The 13,197-nt window shown below is 36.7% G+C and overlaps 1 long non-coding RNA gene across 2 annotated transcripts in view; it reads right to left on the bottom strand.

Moving 5' to 3' along the window:
* Positions 1-3,901: 3,901 nt before the first annotated feature.
* Positions 3,902-13,197, bottom strand: part of LOC135185202 (uncharacterized) — a 201,412-nt gene continuing 192,116 nt past the window's right edge. For both annotated transcript variants that reach the window (XR_010306394.1, XR_010306395.1), the window contains one exon: positions 3,902-4,755. This is a non-coding gene — a long non-coding RNA (uncharacterized LOC135185202). The remainder of the gene's footprint in view (positions 4,756-13,197) is intronic.

The raw sequence follows: 13,197 nt of genomic DNA, 5'->3' as shown, positions 1-13,197 counted from the left end.
AAATTCTTCAGGCAGAATAGGCATATATCAAAATTTTGTGTGACCTAGGGCCAAGTCTTAAGCCAGTCCAACTCGTGGGAGATTTATTATCTTCAATGAAATGTTGCTGATCCACACTTAGAGTACTGACCCATAATCTTTTAATACACCTTAGCTGATTAGTGCTGATTCTGCCTTCTATAACTATTTTCATGATATTATTCTACTTACTTTTCTGAAACTTATTTGCTCAAATGCGACAGAGATCAAAATCTGGGCCTTAATGCAAGCTGAACACCTAAGCCACCTTAGAGTAGATACCATGCAGTACCTGTAAGATACACTGAAGAGTACACACTTGAAAGCAAAGGGGCAAAAAACAACCAATCATAACAACAATAGCTACACAATGGAATAAATCCCAGCACTGAACCTGGTAAAAGACAATCTACCAACACCACACATTCCTGACTGCTTGCAAACTCTCAATTACAGTCATAGTCTCAACCACAGCTGCCTGTGCCAGGTCCCTTATTTCACTGTGGTACAACACATATGCAGCTTGGACCTCATTTATCAAAGAAAATCAAGAGCTTACTCCCTGGCTGGCCTGTATTTCTCATCCGAGATCTCCCTCTAACACCTACATGACCTAAGAGCCTTAAAAGGAAGGTAGAAATTCCCTATATTGTTCTAAAAACCTATTCTAGATCACCATGCCAATATTGAAAAGCAAGGACTAAATAGGTGCCCATAAAAAAACAGAAGCAGAACCATAACAAACTGATATTTCAAAGGTGCTAGAAGTTCTCAATGGCTAGATAAGATGTTCCATGGAAACTGAACAGCAAAAGAGAAAGAAGTGGGAAAGAATCTTCTAAAGAAAGAAAATATTTTTTAACCTTCTTGGAACTCAAAAACAGCTAAAGAAATTTGATCAAAGTATTCCAAGAGACTCAACATCAAACAGGAGAAATCAAAACAAAACAAAAAACCCAACCACCTTTAGGCCAGAACACATTTTGTGCTAGCTAAAAATATATTAAAACTAGAATTAAATAATAAAGTTCTGAAACCTGAATTCTAACACTCTATACAACAATTTATTAAAATAATAGAGCAGAAAATAGTTGTAAAACAATGAATCTCTTTAATCTACAAGTCCTGGATTAGTATTTTAGGTAAACAAACCAAACCAAAAATGATGGATTATGTTCTGAGTTCAGTTCTTCTCTTTATGGTATTGATGACATATGCTTATTTATGCAATGAAAGACTCATTTTCTTGTCTTTTTGGCATTATTGAGACAGTAAGATTCATAAAAATAATCTTCTTCTTAAATGCTTCATACATCAACCCCAAAATAGACTGCATTGCAGAAAGCTAATTTGTAGGAAAAAAATGTGTCTGCCAGCTGTCTGTTATGCAAAGGAGTCAATGTTCAGTGGGTTTTATGCCTTAGAAAATGCATAAACTGTCAGAAAATGTATGCAAAATTCTTTGAGAAATTTCAAGATGTAGCTGCTTTAGATAGCATCCAGACTCCTAATTGTAGGAGGCAGCTCTTGGAGATATATAAATGGAAACTTTTATTTTCCCTTTTAATTGCACATCGTCAATATAATCTCTTCCCTCTGCCTTTTTGATTTGTATTCCAACAATAGTTTGTAACAGAGATTGTCAACTGTAAGTCGAACACAAAGAGGACAGGAAAAGCTGCAGCATATGCCTATGAGTGTCAGGATGCCAAGACATGACAATTGCTTCTCACTAAATAACAGAGCATTTAAGATTTACCAAATGTGTAACTAAACCATAATTTTAAGTACAAAGGATCATGTAAATCACAGAGCCTAGGCCTGGGAACCTTGGTCTCAAGACAGAGTCCTCAATAATACGAAAATATTTTAGGCAGAGATTTTTCAGACTACATTACAAGTTATGGTTCAGTTACTTTCCCATAGTGCAGCGCTCAGGTCTCAGTGTTCTTTTTGAGATGGCTGCTAGGCCTATGTTTTAACAGGATTTTGGATGCAGTTTGCAATTTAATATGAACAATGTAATCACTTAAAAACTTAGGGCAACAAACTAAATATCACAAAATATATTTTTAAGAGCACACATCTCCTATGCTCAGAACTGGCAACAAAGCGATGAACTGCATGTTTTCAGGATGCAAAGCCAAAGTAAAGCCTCTTTCTTCAGGGAGCATTTACACCCTTGTGACTGAGATTCAAACTGCCCCTGCAGAGAGGTGCAGCCTGTGTGTTCCTCAGAATGCCATATTGCTTTGTGCAGGACTGAAAGGGCAAAGGAAAGGGCCTGTGTCTATTACTGACACTGTTCTACCTGCTGGTAGAGTATTTTAAGAATCAGGAACAGTATTTGTGTCTAATTCTTGTTCTCACAAAAGTTTTTAAAGGAGAAAACCAGAGCCCTGACTTCCACGAAGGCTGGGATGCAAGGCTCTGGCAGATAGTGGTGACAATCTTTAAAAGGTCACTAACCTACAAAGCTAAAATTCATAGGGGAAAAGAGAAGCTGTGGGTCATATTATGTCATTTTTAATGAAACTTTTCCTACTAATCAATTTGCAGACACTGCAATAGACAGGAATGCAAAGTGATTTTTTGGAAGCAGTTAAAGAAACCCTTGAGAGTTTGTTCTGTATTCAGCAAACACTGTGAGTCTCCAAAGAAGCAGGTAACATTGTCAGTTGACATCTAAGATAGTCCAATAAGCTTCCATACCCAGGGGGGAAAAAAAAGAGTAACACAAGTTAGTGAATGATTCCTTCTGCAAATGAAGGTCATCCAGAATCTGAAGAGTCACATACGGTGAGCTCATTTTGTATTGTCAGGCTCCATGTTCTAAACCGTCGCCAGAAAGAAGATCCAAGTGTACTTGGTTTTCTAAGGACTTCCTTGAACTAAATAAAGCTTTGCCTACAATGGAATAGGTGTGTATCAGCACTACAGAAATATGGTATGTAATGTCAGTGTTGTGCTCCACTTCAGAAAACTTTAGTGACACAGCAGCACAGCAAAAAATGACTTGATGTTTCCTAATTGAGTCACTAGATTTCTGCTATCAATAATTCTGTCACCAAAGCTCCTGCTATTAATGTCTCTATAGTTCTTCTGAAGCAGAAGTCCTTTTTTGCTAATTTAACTTAATCAGTGTGAAGAGTAATTGTCATTTTTCTTATCAAGAGAACTTTTTGCCAGTAGAGAGCTTGAATTCTGCTGAGACCACTTTCCAGTACAGTACAGATAGAGTGGTGAATTCATGTAGGTGTTGGCAAGACTATGGTATTTTTAATAATCTCCCAGGGCTGGTCACCTATTATTGTGGAAGATGCTACTGGTAGACATCAAATAGTGTATTTGATGAAAGGCAAATATAAGTGATATTAAAGTGCAGCGTGTATCCCACTCTCTCAGACCTAGGTGAATGCAACTACAAAAGACTAAAGCTAAGAGAAAGTGCAAAAACCAGAGCCACTACCCAATTTAGGAAAGGAGCAATGTCTGCAGAAGAGTGCAACACAATCTCTAGAGGTGACGTTGCTTTCAGGGATGAAGTTAGCTTTTTCTAAATAACTCTTTTTATTACCCACTCACCCCACCCCTGAAAGTGATTCCTCTTCATCATCTTTTTTTATAGTTTAAAGCTGCTTTCAAAAACATATCTCAATGACCTGGGTGACCTTTGCTGCCACCTCTTTATCTAGCTGTACAAATTCATTTTCATGCATGAGATGCAAGATGCTCAAAAAAAACCAAACTAATGAATTGTTTAAAGCATAGCCAGACTGCTGGCCCTCAGAAATGCTTATTTAGCCCCATAACAGGATTACTATAACTTTGATTTCCTTGACAAATGTTCAATGGGCAAAGAAGCCACAGCTGCCCCTGAGCATTCCGGTGTGCACACTTTTATTTAAGCCCAAGGCTTTTGGGTGACATCAGCTAGACATTCAAAAAGTTATAAAATACAAATAGAGTTTTTTGATAGCTTAAAGATTAATGATGCAATATCTGGAAGCCAACCTTAAAAGTAAGCACTATTAAATTTTCAGAGCACGTAAGAAGTCTCCAGATCTTTCTCCAGGAAAGTACATTAATCCTTTTCAAAAGTAAATGCTAAACATTGATTTCCAATATTAAAAGCAGATAACCTGAATTCATTGTATGGTTAAAATCACATAATGCCTATACTTTAACCTTTAATTCTAGTCTACCTCTATATGTGCTGCTCTCAAGTAAGAGCTGCACAGCACTGAAACAACTTGCAAAGCTTGCTAATGAATATAAGGCTTCTAAACTTCAAATCATATACCAGAAGGAAATCAAGTCAACCTAGTCAGACCCAACATGGTGCAGCAGATGAATATAAATAACCTTCAGAGATACATCAAGATATAGCAGGCTGGGATTTTGATGTAAAAAACAGCATTAGTAAGTACAAACACATACAGAAAGCATTATTGCTGGAAATTGAACTGAAGTCTGATAAGATTAGCTAAAATATGTGAGGTGAAGATAGAGGAATAACTATCAATTTGCTTCTCAGTTCTCAGCTCAATGGGCTATACATCCTATTACACAGGATGCTGCATAGGATACAGACTTTGTATTCTAAAATCCTTGGTTAAGTTGCACATTAAAACCGAACACACAGCCTCAGACCTTGAGCATGGGAAATACAGCAGAATTGTAGATGTCTGAACAGTGACAGATGCATCTGCCCCAGGTGGTATAAATTAGAGAAGACTGAAGAGGGAAAAGAGGAAATAGAAAAGTAAGTGTCTCATGCAAGAAAATTCAAGAAATCAGAAATTAAGTAGGAGATTAACTGCCTTCATCATTGATTTACTTCAGACATGAACATGTAATTATTTTATCTGTATAAACACTGGTGTGGAACCAGAATAAAGCCCAAATTATAAAACAGTATCACCAAGGGATTTGAAATGCAGAAAAGAAAATCTTCACTGATTACTATATACCATCTGATTATGCATGCATTGCAGTTGTATTTCCTATTTCAGTTACTACTGTTTAACTTACCTATTCTTTTCACTTATTTTCCCTCTCATTCTTTGTCTCCTCTTTTTCTCTGGTTGATATCGAATTCTGAACTAAATGCAAAATTACTCCCTTGTCTATGTAAAGTAAAACCAGAAAACTGATAAGTAAATTTGCATTTGCATCAAAATACATGGCACAGAGAAGAAGAATGTGAACCCACTCTGAAACCAGGGACATTTTTAAAGAGATTTTTATATTTTTGCTTTGATTCCTAACAACACAATTTTTCCTTTCATAGATAAATACTCATTGTATATTCCAGTTCATAAAGTTTTCCATGACAAACAACATATGAATATGAGGACCAGATATTTTATAGTCATCTCTAACATTTCCAATTACAAATGGAAACATTACAAGATAGTTCCATCACTGGTTCCTGAAGAGCTGCAGTAGCTTATCCTTGGGTTCTCCTTTTGACACAACACTTTGTCACACTAGCTCTCCATCTCACAAGTTCTGCTGCTAAACCTCAAGGTCTTCAGTTACCCTAAAGCAAGAATCCAACTAAATTTGATTATCTTGCTGTCTAAATAATTAACTCTATGAAGAGATAAATCTATGACATTAGTCTAGAGTTATTTGTCAGTGTAAATCCTCCAACAGTTAAGTGGAGGATTTACAAAAGTAGTGGGTGAATCAAATGACACACTGATTACAGCTAACAAGAATCATTAATGAATGGTTTGCTATTGACATTTCTTTGGGTTCCTAACATCATTGTCTTGCAATTTCAGTGTTATGCTTGATGCTGTCTGTCACATATTATCATTCCCATACACTGTGAGGGAGCTTGTAATTTAGCTTTATATTCTTTGAAAATATACTTCAGTGTTAGGGTTATATTGCATTACCCTTCCCCAACAGCTAGAACTATACTCCATTCCTATATGAGAAGGAAATCCAATTTGTGACTGCACTGATTTGAAATTATCAGTAAACTCCTTAATTTTCTACAATGAAAGATTTAAGACTAGATACATATTCTCTCCAGTGACCTAGCACACCATAGTTTCAAAGGTAAGACACACAACAGTCACAAATACTCAAACCAACAGCAAAAGGAAAAGAGCTGAGTTCTTTTCTTTTCTACTTCCATACAGCACACAGGTCTAAAAGTAGGACATTGTCATATCTCTATGTAAATCACGTAGGCATTCGCCAGTCTCAGTAATGCGGAATCCTTATCAAGTGTTTATCTTTCAGCTGTTAATAACTGTTCACACTCAGTACACTACACTGACCCACTGGCTGTAATTAATTCCTATAATGGCATACAGTCCATCAGAGCAATGACTGTGGTAGGGACTGAGAGCTAATGGGATGGATAGAGAGGTATTAAGCCACATGGAGGTGAAGGTTTGCCTTGTAGCTGAGCTGCTGGACTCTGTCCTAACATCCTTATAGAAATCTCAGAATTGTTCAAGAGTACATGACTTCATTACAAATTAACATATGATAATTGACCTAAAGTAAAAGCTGATGTAATACAGCTTTTAAGAGAATTTCAAGGAGGTTGATAAACATAAAAATAGAAAATTCTAAGGTGAGAGGGTAAGATCATTTGCCAAATAGAAATCACCATAGCACATATACCTTCCCTGCATATTCATATTATTTTATCATCACACTGTAAAGGCAGCACCTCTCAGAATTCATACATCTGGTTTTGAGACTCTTTGTTTCCTCTGCATTTTTAAAGCTGTGCCTGATTTTAGGGTAAGATTCCTCAGCAGCAGTAGCTCTTTCTTTTGTTTGAAAATCTTATATTTACCTCACATCCTGCTTTTTTTCTTAATATGAGTCCAGCAAGATTCCAGTAGTTATCACTTTATTATCATCACTATATTCTATTTCATATAAACAAATCTTTCTGTTTAAGACATTCTTCATTGAACACTCTCAGTAGAAGCTGTCAATGAAGGGTGAATCATATCCTTGGTACATTTATTTTTAGCTGCTAATAACCCTATATACAGATACATGATTTCACCTTGTAACTAAAGAATCTCACATTGTCATATTTGGTCCAGAGATGCTACACACAACAGAGACTTTTCATTCCAGAACTGGCAGAAGGGACATTTGTCCTAGGACGGACTCTCACAGGCATCAGGAGCCCTTTTCAGTACCACAAACACCATTTCAGGTGCACTATTTCTGGGACAGTGACACTTGATTCTGAGTTATTACAGGGCCTTATTATTGTTTCATGTTACTTTATGTTATTTGCTTTTACACCAAGGATTTTTTAATAGGCTGAAAATAAAAGCCAACTCACTCCCTATGGGAACTTTGAAGTTTAAAAGGAAATACATATTGTCAAAATGTTAAAATAACTATAGAGAAAGGATACTCAAATAAATGGAGAAAAAAAAAAAAAAAAACAACTTTGAATGAAGCAATGCAAATGGGTCTGGTTTAGAGCTCCTTGAAAAAGGACCATAGCACTAACTACCATGTGAGACAGGAGCTCTGATAGAGAAGCTGCCACCTTCCTTTAACATTAGAAACTAAACACAAAAAATTCCTTCTGCTCCCACAGAGCAAGATTCTAGATGCAAATTGTCACCCTGCAGCATCTAGTATTATGATTACATATAACTCTGTAAACCTTGTAACATAAAACAATGAATAGTCCCAAGCAATTTCAAAGCATGAGTGATGCTGTGACTGTTCCCATTCATAACAGGCAGTGAATAAACCAACCAGCCAAGTGCAATGGGTTTCTTCAGAAGAGATTGCTAAAAATCAAGTACATGCTTAATGGTAAATGGGAAAGATTTATGTCTGTTTTTCCTCATGCTGACCCCTGCAATATGTCACCAGACAGCAACACAACAGGCTACTGGAAATACAACTAAAACATGCCCGCTGGCCAAATGGGAAGAGTTATTTCACTTGGCTGCAGCAGTGTTTAACAGACATTCCAAGTGTTCTTAGCTAGAACTATTGGAGAAAAGGACAGCTACCAGTGGAGGTTCTGGCTAGGAAAGGTTACATCTCTGCCAGAGATCCTTGGAGGGATTTTGTGAAAAATACAGTCATTCAGCTATCTTTGAACAGAATGACCAGAAAATGCTCTGTAGTTGGGACTACTGGTTCACAGAGGTGATGCCACGGAAAAGCAGGCCATCTCCTGCTTTCATGCTGATATCACAACTGGTCTGTTCTTGTTCCCTCTGAAAAGTCCATAACTTTCTAATAATCTTGCTCTAATAATTTGTCTTTTTCCTGTTCCTTAGGACATCATGACTAATCAATTGCTTGAGCATTTTTAATGGTCTTACAGGCTACTTCTGACTCTTGATATTACTAGTGCAAGAAAATGGTAAATATGATTTTAGTAGCATACATTTGAGACTGTGGCAATGAGAAAATAGACTGAGGAATGAGGGAGCATATAGTCAATGCTTGCTCTAAAACATCTCTCATTATTGTTTTACCAAGAGATCTGAATTCTTGGTAAAGGGAAAGACTATCTGAGGGAAGAAGTCCTGAGGACAGAAAGGAAACTTGATGCGTACAATAAGCAGCTACTCCAAAGAAGAATGATAGTATTTTCACATAGGACATTTAGGACTGAGCGAGTGGGATGTGGAGAATAAAGGTGTTTCTAAAAGTCTTCAAATTATGGTGACATTTTACTAGCAATTATAATTTGTTTTCTTACATTTAATAGCATATGGTAGTCAGACACTGTGTGGATTGTGACAGCTAATGGAGAGGATATTTGACAAACAAGAGCTTTCTTTTATACTCAATCTTGCTGCTATTTCACTTTGTAACTCAGTTTTTCTGCTTTTAAAATACAAATAACAATATTTATTCCCCCTAGGGAAACTACCTGAAAGGAAGACGCAAGATAAGACTAACATACAAGATAAGTCTAACATTTTAGAACCAAACTCCTGTACTTCATTCCTTTGCCTTTTTCCTCTCCTTTTTCTATTTGCCACACAATGGAAAGAGAAGATTACTTTTCTGAGGTGTCCCAAAGCTTGTTAAATATTTAAACCAGCATCCAGACCTTTCTAGAAGCAAAACTAAGTCCCCAAACACTCCAGGTGTACCCATTTCTCTTTCTATGCACAAACATTTATATATAGTTCTTATACTTTCCTTTCTTTAAAGCAATTCCTTTTTCTTACAAAGCACTTTCAGAAGTATTCATCTGTAAAAATCATTACACAGTAAGACTCCTAAACACTTGATCTCCCAAGATTCCTACTCACCAACTTCTCTAGAGACTGAGTCCACCCACACAATAGATACAGCTTCAAAGAACTTCAATAAGCACAATCATAGTTTTAAAGATTTGCTGCTACTTCTCAACTCACTACTTTAACATAATTCTTCTCTTTTCCCCTTTGGCTGGTATTAATAGTATTGCAGGGATAAATTCTCTGTTGATGGCTGAGAGATCAGGCATTACCAATTTTCCTCCCTCTGAAAAGTATTTCTTACCTACTTTTCTAATCCAACAAGGCTTATGTCATTATGTTGCCTCTGCATGTCTCTGCTAACTTCCCTCTCATGATCCTGTTAGCTCCTTTCAATTGAATTCGATATAGCAAAATAAGTATTTTCTCATTATTTATTGAAACAGGTAGCCAGGCAAAAGAGAAGAAATGCCAGAATTCTCTTTTCAAAGGCTGAAACTCAAGAACATCCCTTCCTAAGCACAAAAGGATCTGCACTGTAAGTAGACATTAGGAGCACTTGATACAGTGAAAAGATTAAATGGGAGATTTAATTTTATTAGGCATCAGAGATTGTGACTGAAAGATTGAATGCCTGGGTTACAAAGGCATTGAAAAACAGGTTTCATTTCACAGAAATCTAGTTTCTGAAAACAAATGTGAAAAGTAAAGGATTATCCTTAAATGAGGTTGAAACAGTGTTTGTGCTTCCTCAAGGAACTGTGTCATTCAATCAACCTGTGTTGTACAATACACTGAAGCAAAACAGAGCTTGCATCATTCTAGTGAGTCAAGCTTCGGCAAAAACTCAGTTCAGCATGGAAACAAGGCAGAGATAAAATAACCCAGCCAAAAAAGAAAAGAGAAAACTAATAAGCCACCAGAAGCTGATACCAATGATTTTCTGACACTTTACAGACATCAAAAAACAATGGTAGGTCAGTTGTCTCTGAAATTAAAAAGAATTAGAGAAATAGGAAATCCCTACAGGACCTCCTGGAGACGCAACATTTCCATCCTGTTTTCAGCAAATAATCTCTAGAATTTTTAACATCTTCCAGTGGAAGCAGAAAGAAAAAAAAAAAAAAAAAGAAAAAAGAGGAAAAAAGGATAGGCTGCAAGATTTCTGCTGAGATAGATTCAATTCTTAAGCAATGTGCAAAGAATCTCAAAGTTTTGATGAATTCTTCAGTGTGTCATTTTATAGCAAGCAAATAGATTGAAAATGGTGATCCTACAATAGAGAGTAGTCTCAGTCCAAATCTCTCCTTTCCAAAAATATCAGCACTGAAGCAAGATGGCACTTTTAGCATCTTGGGCTGCATTTTTTATTAAGTGCCTTCTAAAATGGAACTCTTACTGAGAAGGAAAAGAATATAAAAGTCTCAGAGGCCAGAGAGGAGCAGGTAGATTGTCTTTGATTGCGTTAGAAATGAGACATCTTTAAAAGGCTTCATACTACAATGCTTGGAATTGCTTATTGTGCAAGAATGAGTAAAATACAAAATTACTGGAATAACTGAAGGCCCTGATTTTGCAGTATCCTGTGATGAGAGGTACAGTGGCAAACTTTTGGAGATCATATTTTCAAAATAGAGTTATCTCTATGATTTTCTGATTTTCTAATTGATGCATTCTCATACTGACAGTGACAAGGACGAGCCACTGGCCTTCCTCTGTCAAGAAACACTGTTTCAATGTGTATTTTTGATCTCTGTGGTCTTTGTCATCTGCTTTAAAATTCACCCAAGTCCAGTTCATTAGAAGAGAACTGAATTTGTATAGTGTCTGACTGACCAGAATTTGTTAATTCAGAATTTACGCTGTGCTGGGTTACTGCAGCAAGAAGTTGCCCGTGCACATTCTGTCACTAGTATGCAAGGTAGAAAAGGTATGAAATTGAGATGAAAGCCTTGATCATTTTTTACCTATTTTAATCTCACATTTTCCACAAGAAGAAAGAAAGAAGGGCACTAAATAACCCATTCTCTTATTATGTCTAACCTAACACACTGTGATGCCACCTGAGTAAGAACAGGAAAAGAACAGCAGAGAAGCATTGTCTATAAATAAACACAGTGATACCTGTATAAGATGCAGCAGAGCTTCTGCAGTCCTCTGAACACACAGCTAAGGTTCATGTTTACAAAATTCCTATGTCTAGACTGAGGTAGAAATTGGCCTTTTATAGTGCTGAAGCCCACAGTATATGCCAGTGTATTTGTCCTGAATTTTCAAACGTACTTAGAACTGACTATTATTGTTAGCTTCTGTCAGGTGTTCTTTGACTTCAAAAATATATTTGAGTAAGAAGTAGGGGACACACCTTTGACAGATTTTACTACTGTTGACATCATACTTTTAAATCAAAAAGTTTTGTTTTTCTAGTTATGTTTAAAGTCACATACTAGTGATAATACTTAAAAATATAAATACATCTTATAAATAAGATCCTAACTTTTTCTGCCCTGTCATTCTTTTTATAAACACAGTTGGAAACATTTTCCAGGAAATCAGTGACATAGGAAAGTTATCTCTTCTAGGATTGTTGGGTTTCAGCTGGATTAAGATCACACAATAACTTTCAGTAAATCTAAGACTTTGCAATTCTCTAAGTCAAATCATCACCTGAAGTCTCAATGGCATTTTCTAAGTGTGAGCAAACTGTCCCCCAAAGGCACTCTGCATGTCTGGGAGATGCACCATATTTAACTTGTCTGAGTACTGATATTGTCAAGATCGGGCTGACAATAAAACCCAAGCTTCACAGTGATTTCCCATGCAATGAAGAGCATTCTCCTCTTATGCCATATGTGGAATGAACACACCTGTTGGGTCATGGGGTGAAAAACATAGCTGAACACAAGCCAGAGGTTGAAACGGATGCTCTGCTGTTGGCAAGGACATATCTGGATGAGATGAGCCTTGAATCAAGTGAGCTGGAAACAGCTTATTGAGTGCAATGACAGGAGAATTACTCTAGAACATAAAAGAAATATAGAGAATGGACCTACTTTAGAAAGACAAAAGGTGTTTCCATCCAGAAGTATTGCAGCAAAAGGTGAGAAAAGACAGATTTACACACCATGCTTCAAGAAGAGTGTTATTTATCTAGACCCCAAGCTTGTCTGTAGGGAAGCTGGGTCCTATTTATATGCAGGCATCTCTGTTTTCACACAAAAGACATTCTGCAATATGACCCCATTTTCCCTTCCTCTCCATAGATGATAGTAACAATGAGAATGACAGAAATATGAGGAAAGTTTTGCATGCCAAGAAGCCTGAACTGATCTAATGAAAGCCTTACAAGAGTGACATAAGTAATAAATGTTATTAGAACAGCACAAACAACAAAACAGCCAGTGCCACAATTGCACTAAATTATTGGGTTTCTTTGGGAAGTGTAGAAAACAGAAATATTCTGACTTCTCTTAGCAGCACAGAAAATAGGAAAGGAAAATACTTTAATGATTAAAAAGAAAATGTCCTTGTAGCACCTATAAAAGAAAGAGCTTTTAATTGCATTTAAGTAGCAGCTGAATCCAAGCATTTAAAACGTTATGAAAAAAAGTATAGGTGATGAGCAGCAAGATCTGGTAGTGAACCATATATTTAGATAGTTAAGACTTCACTGAAGCCACTTAGTAGGACAGAAGATGGTGCAGTATTTTACTGCCAGACCTGAATGAGCAATAACTTCAGTACTTGTGAACAAGTCTGGATTTTTGTTATCTGTTCTACTTCCATCAGTCATACAGTCATTCCTGTGTGACTTTGCTGATATTTACAACCCTACACATTATTCCAACCCTGCCCACATCTCCCACTCCCCCCTCCCCCACAGCTTTTTGATTCAAATTCTCCTTGCAATGGGACAACTTCTAGGTTTAATAAGCTTTTAATGACTAAAGATATAGCTTTG

The sequence above is a fragment of the Pogoniulus pusillus genome, chromosome 22 (assembly GCF_015220805.1).
Source record: "Pogoniulus pusillus isolate bPogPus1 chromosome 22, bPogPus1.pri, whole genome shotgun sequence".
NCBI lineage: Eukaryota > Metazoa > Chordata > Aves > Piciformes > Lybiidae > Pogoniulus > Pogoniulus pusillus.
Note: the sequence above shows the minus strand (reverse complement) of the source record. Positions and strands in the feature narration are given on the sequence as shown.